The sequence below is a fragment of the Triticum dicoccoides genome, chromosome 6A (genome assembly GCF_002162155.2).
Source record: "Triticum dicoccoides isolate Atlit2015 ecotype Zavitan chromosome 6A, WEW_v2.0, whole genome shotgun sequence".
In the NCBI taxonomy this organism is placed as follows: Eukaryota; Viridiplantae; Streptophyta; class Magnoliopsida; order Poales; family Poaceae; genus Triticum; species Triticum dicoccoides.
The window spans coordinates 276,206,506-276,211,883 of record NC_041390.1 but is presented as its reverse complement, the minus strand read 5'-3'; the positions used below and the strand labels follow the sequence as shown (position 1 = coordinate 276,211,883).

At 43.3% G+C, this 5,378-nt stretch overlaps 1 long non-coding RNA gene across 15 annotated transcripts; it reads right to left on the bottom strand.

The window, feature by feature from the left end:
• Positions 1-706: 706 nt before the first annotated feature.
• On the bottom strand, positions 707-4,724 carry LOC119316777. 15 transcript variants are annotated; one of them, XR_005153304.1, is made up of 8 exons: positions 4,284-4,724; positions 4,098-4,140; positions 3,875-4,028; positions 3,566-3,800; positions 3,309-3,369; positions 2,137-2,888; positions 2,006-2,060; positions 707-1,908 (listed from the first exon to the last, which is right to left on the bottom strand). It is a non-coding gene; the product is annotated as an uncharacterized LOC119316777 (long non-coding RNA). The 15 variants fall into 15 exon arrangements; XR_005153303.1 differs by having other exon boundaries at positions 3,875-4,019; XR_005153292.1 differs by having other exon boundaries at positions 707-1,010; positions 1,493-1,908; positions 3,875-4,724.
• Positions 4,725-5,378: the final 654 nt, after the last annotated feature.

Genomic DNA, 5,378 nt, shown 5'->3' with positions numbered 1-5,378 from the left:
CCCAACGCCCCATAACCCCTATCATGCCTTTCCGTAGGTTTCTAACGTGTCGGCCGTCTAAGCTTTCCAACAAAATCTGAAGGTGCAGGCTATCGCTGGTGGCTTTTGAATCCACTTTTAAGATCTATTGTGCTTCCAGGGTCCGCTGGCCTAATATAACTTGGTGAAGAAGCCGGACACAAACACGCTAGCGAGTCTAAGAAGGAACGCTCCTCCGTTTTTTATCAGAAACTGACTGGAGCAGAAACAAAAATCAGAAGATCGTAAGGCCGTGGACAGGATGACTACGTATGAAACTTTTTTTGGACGGGCCCAAGTGGATGTGAATGTTTTCCTTTCTCGTGTTGTACTCAAGCTGGCCCAACGGCCCAACTAGCAGACTGAAGTTAGTAGGAACGCAGCGAACGTGATCGAATGAAACGGTTTTAGTACCACCTCGCGTATATGTTTTAAATTCAAACTGAAAGCGTAAATTCACAGAAAGAAATTGTATTGTGATGATGAACCCAAGGAGTCAATCTGTACTTTATTATTACTAGCAAAATAGCCCGTGCGTTGCAACGGGAGAAAAAAGGTGAACCAACAAACAAAAGGAAAGAAAATGATAGTGCGACAATATGACTTAGTTTATACAAAAGGTGTAATATATATTCATTAAAATTAAAACATAATTGTTTCTACCAATTCTTGTTAAACACAAGCACGATTATAAAAATATTTTCTTTCACAATGCATACAATGTATGTACCACTGTTTGCTTCCCATTATTTACAATTATGAATTATATTAAGATTATATGCATAAAAGCACTCCACTAAAAGGTTGAACTCTAAAGCTTGTCACTACCTCGCATTAAATAAATTTGATACTTTCAGTGAGCCTTTCTTTGGCACTCAGGAAACGATAAGTGCAAGGTGTGCCTTTCTCTAACTCCTGTTGTATTTCGCATTCGCCCACTTCATCATGTATAGAGGAAGCTTCATAGTTACCTTCATTTTCTCAAGCTCCTCCTTTATCAATAACACTCGTTAGACGACAATTATTTGATCAATGAATACTACAGCCAGTTCAGACCATGAATTTACTCAAAGTAAATCTCTCAAGTTGTTGACCGGGATACAAATGACACAAAACAACCAAAAGAATACATTTGCAGAAACTTACCCGGTTCCCATTTTAATATAAGCCAACAAAAATAGCATGTTACATATATGTAGAACTGGAATCACTTATGTTTCACTCATCAGGCAAACATGCAGGTCAACAGAGACACCTACAGAAAATCCACACAAATGTTTGTCGTTGTGTGCATATTTTAAATCCATGGACTTGTTGCTTGGTGCCTAAATAATTACCTAGAACAAATCTTGGTTTTGTATGGAAATTCAGCTTCGGTGACCGGAGTTGAACAAACAACATACAGTAGCATTGAAAGCTGTCAACAGGTCAACCTACCACAAATCTTATTTTCGGAATTGAACAGACAACATACCACTGAAAGCTATTAAGGTAGCACACCATTCAAAATATCATGGTATATCCGAGTTACAACTTTTGGTGTTTGATCTGATCGTCATAACTTTCAGCTTCATCTCGGTGTATACAAAAAACAAAAACTGATTCAGGCCTATCACAGCAATAGAAAACAATTGCTTGACAGAAAAAAGATAAATGGCATAACCAACAGGCACACCTCAAATTACCCAGCATAAATCAAATGTCAAACCGAATTCTTCTACTACTGGCTGCTGCTGATTTACTTGGTGGCGACTGATGGGACCGAAGTACTTATCTGTAGTTAATCTATATTTGCGCGCGCGCACACACACACATGTACCTTGGGTGCTTCCTCGTGGCACCACACCTGGCCGAGGTAGAGTTAGACCACGCCCAGGTAGAGCATCGTCGCTGTCGAAGACAGTCGGCAATCAAAGTGGTGTAATTACATATGCCTGAAAGCAAAACATCCGTTGTAGAGTTGCCATCGAGATACAAAGGGCCTCACCTTTATTGTCCAAAGTCGTCGACATGTAGAAGTTGTAGTACCAAGCGCCTAGCGACTGCATATAGAAAAGGATAATCAGCATCAAAGCAGGGAAAAAACTGAAAAGTAGAAGGCTCATGTTACTTGCATACAATTTGTTGGATGTGTGTATCCCATTCTTTGCGCATCCACGACAGCAGGTGGAGCCCGTGGAAACACAGAGCAGGATCGGCCCAAAAGCATGATGCAACCCAGTCCAATGGAAGGGAGAGGGAAAGTGGCGCTCCAGCTCTGAAAAAACCCTCCTTTCTTGAGTTCCCCTACACTTGTCGTCGTTGTTCGCTCACCAAAGGAGGGTCCGGCATGGACTCACCGTTTCCATTCACGCGTCCGGCACGCCCATCCCCACGGTCGTGGTCAGCTACACCACACCATCGAGGCCGCTCTCAACCAGTGTTGGTTTCATCCTCTGCGATGCCACTGCCCTAGCGCACACAAGACGCGTCCAACCGGCTTCAGGGCCACCGCACTGGCGACGACTTCCCAAGAGGAGGAGCACAAGTCCGGCTCCGAGGCCTCGTGGCATTAGCCGCCAGCCAAGGCCCTGTCACCGTAGACCACAGGTGTCACGAGGAGAAGCAATGGTTGGACCAGAGGACAAGGTTCCATAGGCCCTGTGTTGTTGACGTCCTGTGGTTTGTGTTCAAGTGGGCCAATCACGCCACTGCCACCGCCGTCTAATGAGTTGCTGATCGCAAACAATCATTTTATAAAGTTGAAAGTGCAGGAAGCGTCCAACTAAATCGCTGATGTTAGCTGAATTTAATTCAGCATGGCATGAAAATTGAGATCACTAAATATTATTGTTACGACTGAATAGGAATTGCAGTTGCTACTTGTACATCTGTAAGAACAAAATTAATGGTAAAAATTTTCAGTGTTTGCTTGAATGTTATGAGTAAATGAGTGTTCCAGTAAGCTTTGTGTAAGTGCAGAATTGGACAGAAGTACATATGCAGAATTCTGAAATGAACTGAATGTCAATTGTTGCTCCTAACTGAATTGAACTAAATGGCAGCGAAAACTAAACTTGAACTAAATTAAATGACAACTATTGCTGGCACCCAGAACTGAACTTGAACGGAACTAAATGGCCACTATTGCCCATAATTGAACTAATGGAACCCAGAACATAACCAAATCCAAAAATATCCAGAATTAACACGACTGAATAGCACAAAACTTGAATTGTTGCTCTGGATGACAAAATATTGAACTTGTGCCAAAGTGAATGTACTTGGAATAATAATATATATGTACTTACTGGAATCTGGATGTGTGTGGTGTTAGCCTCTTCTTCCATAATTCCATCTCAGTTGCTTCTTCTATAAGAAAAAAAAGGATATTTGATCAAGTTCAATCAGATGCTTTTTCCGTGAGAAAAAGGGAAATTGATCAAGTTCCAACGAAATTAGATGGTGGGGGTTCAATCAATTCCAGTGTTCTTATTCGTGTGGAAGATGACAAGAGAAAGGCGGACTATTGATATTTACATGAGGTCACGAGCAGAGCAACGCGTACCATCCGGCCCAGGCGGTATCGTTCTGGTCGATCCCACGCTGTTTCTGTACACCTTGCATGTTGTTTCTTCACTTGTGTCACAAGGAGCCGGATGGGCCACTGGTTTCGTGGCGACCTGAGCCATAGAGCCTCTCTAGATTTCATTGTCGTCCGATGCGGCATGGATGGACATCCCTCTGACTTAGACTCAGTTAAGTCAGATGATCTCTGCTCCAACAAATTGGCATGGGTACGACTGCAGAAAGTGGAAACAAATTTGAAGTGGTAAAGAAGACAAAGACATGCGAAAGAAGATTACTAATTCCTCACCTGCATGTAAAGTTGGATCTTAGTATTTAGACAAGGGCAATCATATCCGTCAGTACAGCCATCATGAAGAACACTATAGAATGCATCTGTATCCTACATGTTTGTACTGCAACCTCTGCAATTGGTTAGGGATAACATACAGTGCCTAAAAAACCTGAACATGATTAGTTAGATGAACTAATCTAGTCATAACATTGAGAGTCATATGAGAATAATCAAATACCTGTTTGGATTGTCATCAAATGCCTTGTGGACATATAAAATATCTACATAGCAAGCGTACAGTCAGGTTGGATTTCCATCAAACACCTTGCCGTCATCGACAAAACTAATCTGCAAAACTAAAGATTCGAAGAAAATAGAAAGCTTAATTTGATATAAACTGGCCTGTGGGGGAGGTTGCCCCGACCTCATCCATGACGTGCATCTAGGTTCCTTCCCGTGGTCGAAGGAGGCGGCGTTGGTGGTCTCAGGATGCAGGGTCGCCGCGTCGGGGTGACCGTATGAGGGGAGGCGATCCATAGAGCAGGGATATCGTGCTCAACATCCAGCTCGGAGAGGAGATCCTACCGGAGGAGGCGATCCAACCAGATGAGAGGAGCATGGGTCTCCGCGCCTCAATCCGGCCAGAAGGAGCCGCCGCTGCCGCCGCCGCCGACGGAGCATGCTATGCTCAGAGATGGGAGGGGGCAGGTTAGACATCTAGATTGGGCTGGGGGAGGGGAGGGGAGGGAGCGGCGAGGATGGTGGTGGTCGCCTCCGGTGCGAGGCGAGGTCAGGCGGCGGGGTGGGCTGCGCCGGTGCTGAGCAAGGCCAAGCGGCAGGGGCGATGCAGCATATGCTCGGGACACTTTTTTTGATCACGAATCGTTATTCAATTAGGACGTGACTGCGGGTTGAATACTAAAAGGTACATGGACTTTTTGCAAAAAAGCCACGACAGTAAATCCGGAGACCCAATCTGTGCTTTATTATTAGGGAGAGATTAGGAAAAGACTAGTAATAGTAACTAGTAACTAGTAATAGTAAAAATGCCCGTGCGTTGCACGGGAAAAACGATCCACGCACACGATCATGTAATTTGTGAAGGTTTAGTTGTATATTTGTGCCCATGCTTCACTATGGAGCAAGAGCCAGACTCCAAGCAAAAAGGTGAGCACGGTGTCACCAGACTTAGTTTGATGCCACATCCATTCACATGTTCAATCCTCACATGGACCAATATTGAAAATATTTTGTTGTTGAATAAATATCAACAGAAGGAATCAAACAAATAAAATAATTCTAAGCAACTAAGAATCTACAATTGACACATAATCGTGATGTTGATAGTAGATTGACTATTCATTTTAAAAATAGTACCAAATTCAGTAAATGGGAAACTTTTGACTTTTGAGATAATGGAACTGGGTCTTCTCATACTGCTCAAGTACATCCTTGCCTTCTCGTCTAGGAGCTAAAAACTGAAAAGAAACAAAAAAGAAAGTCACATTTGTGGTCACTC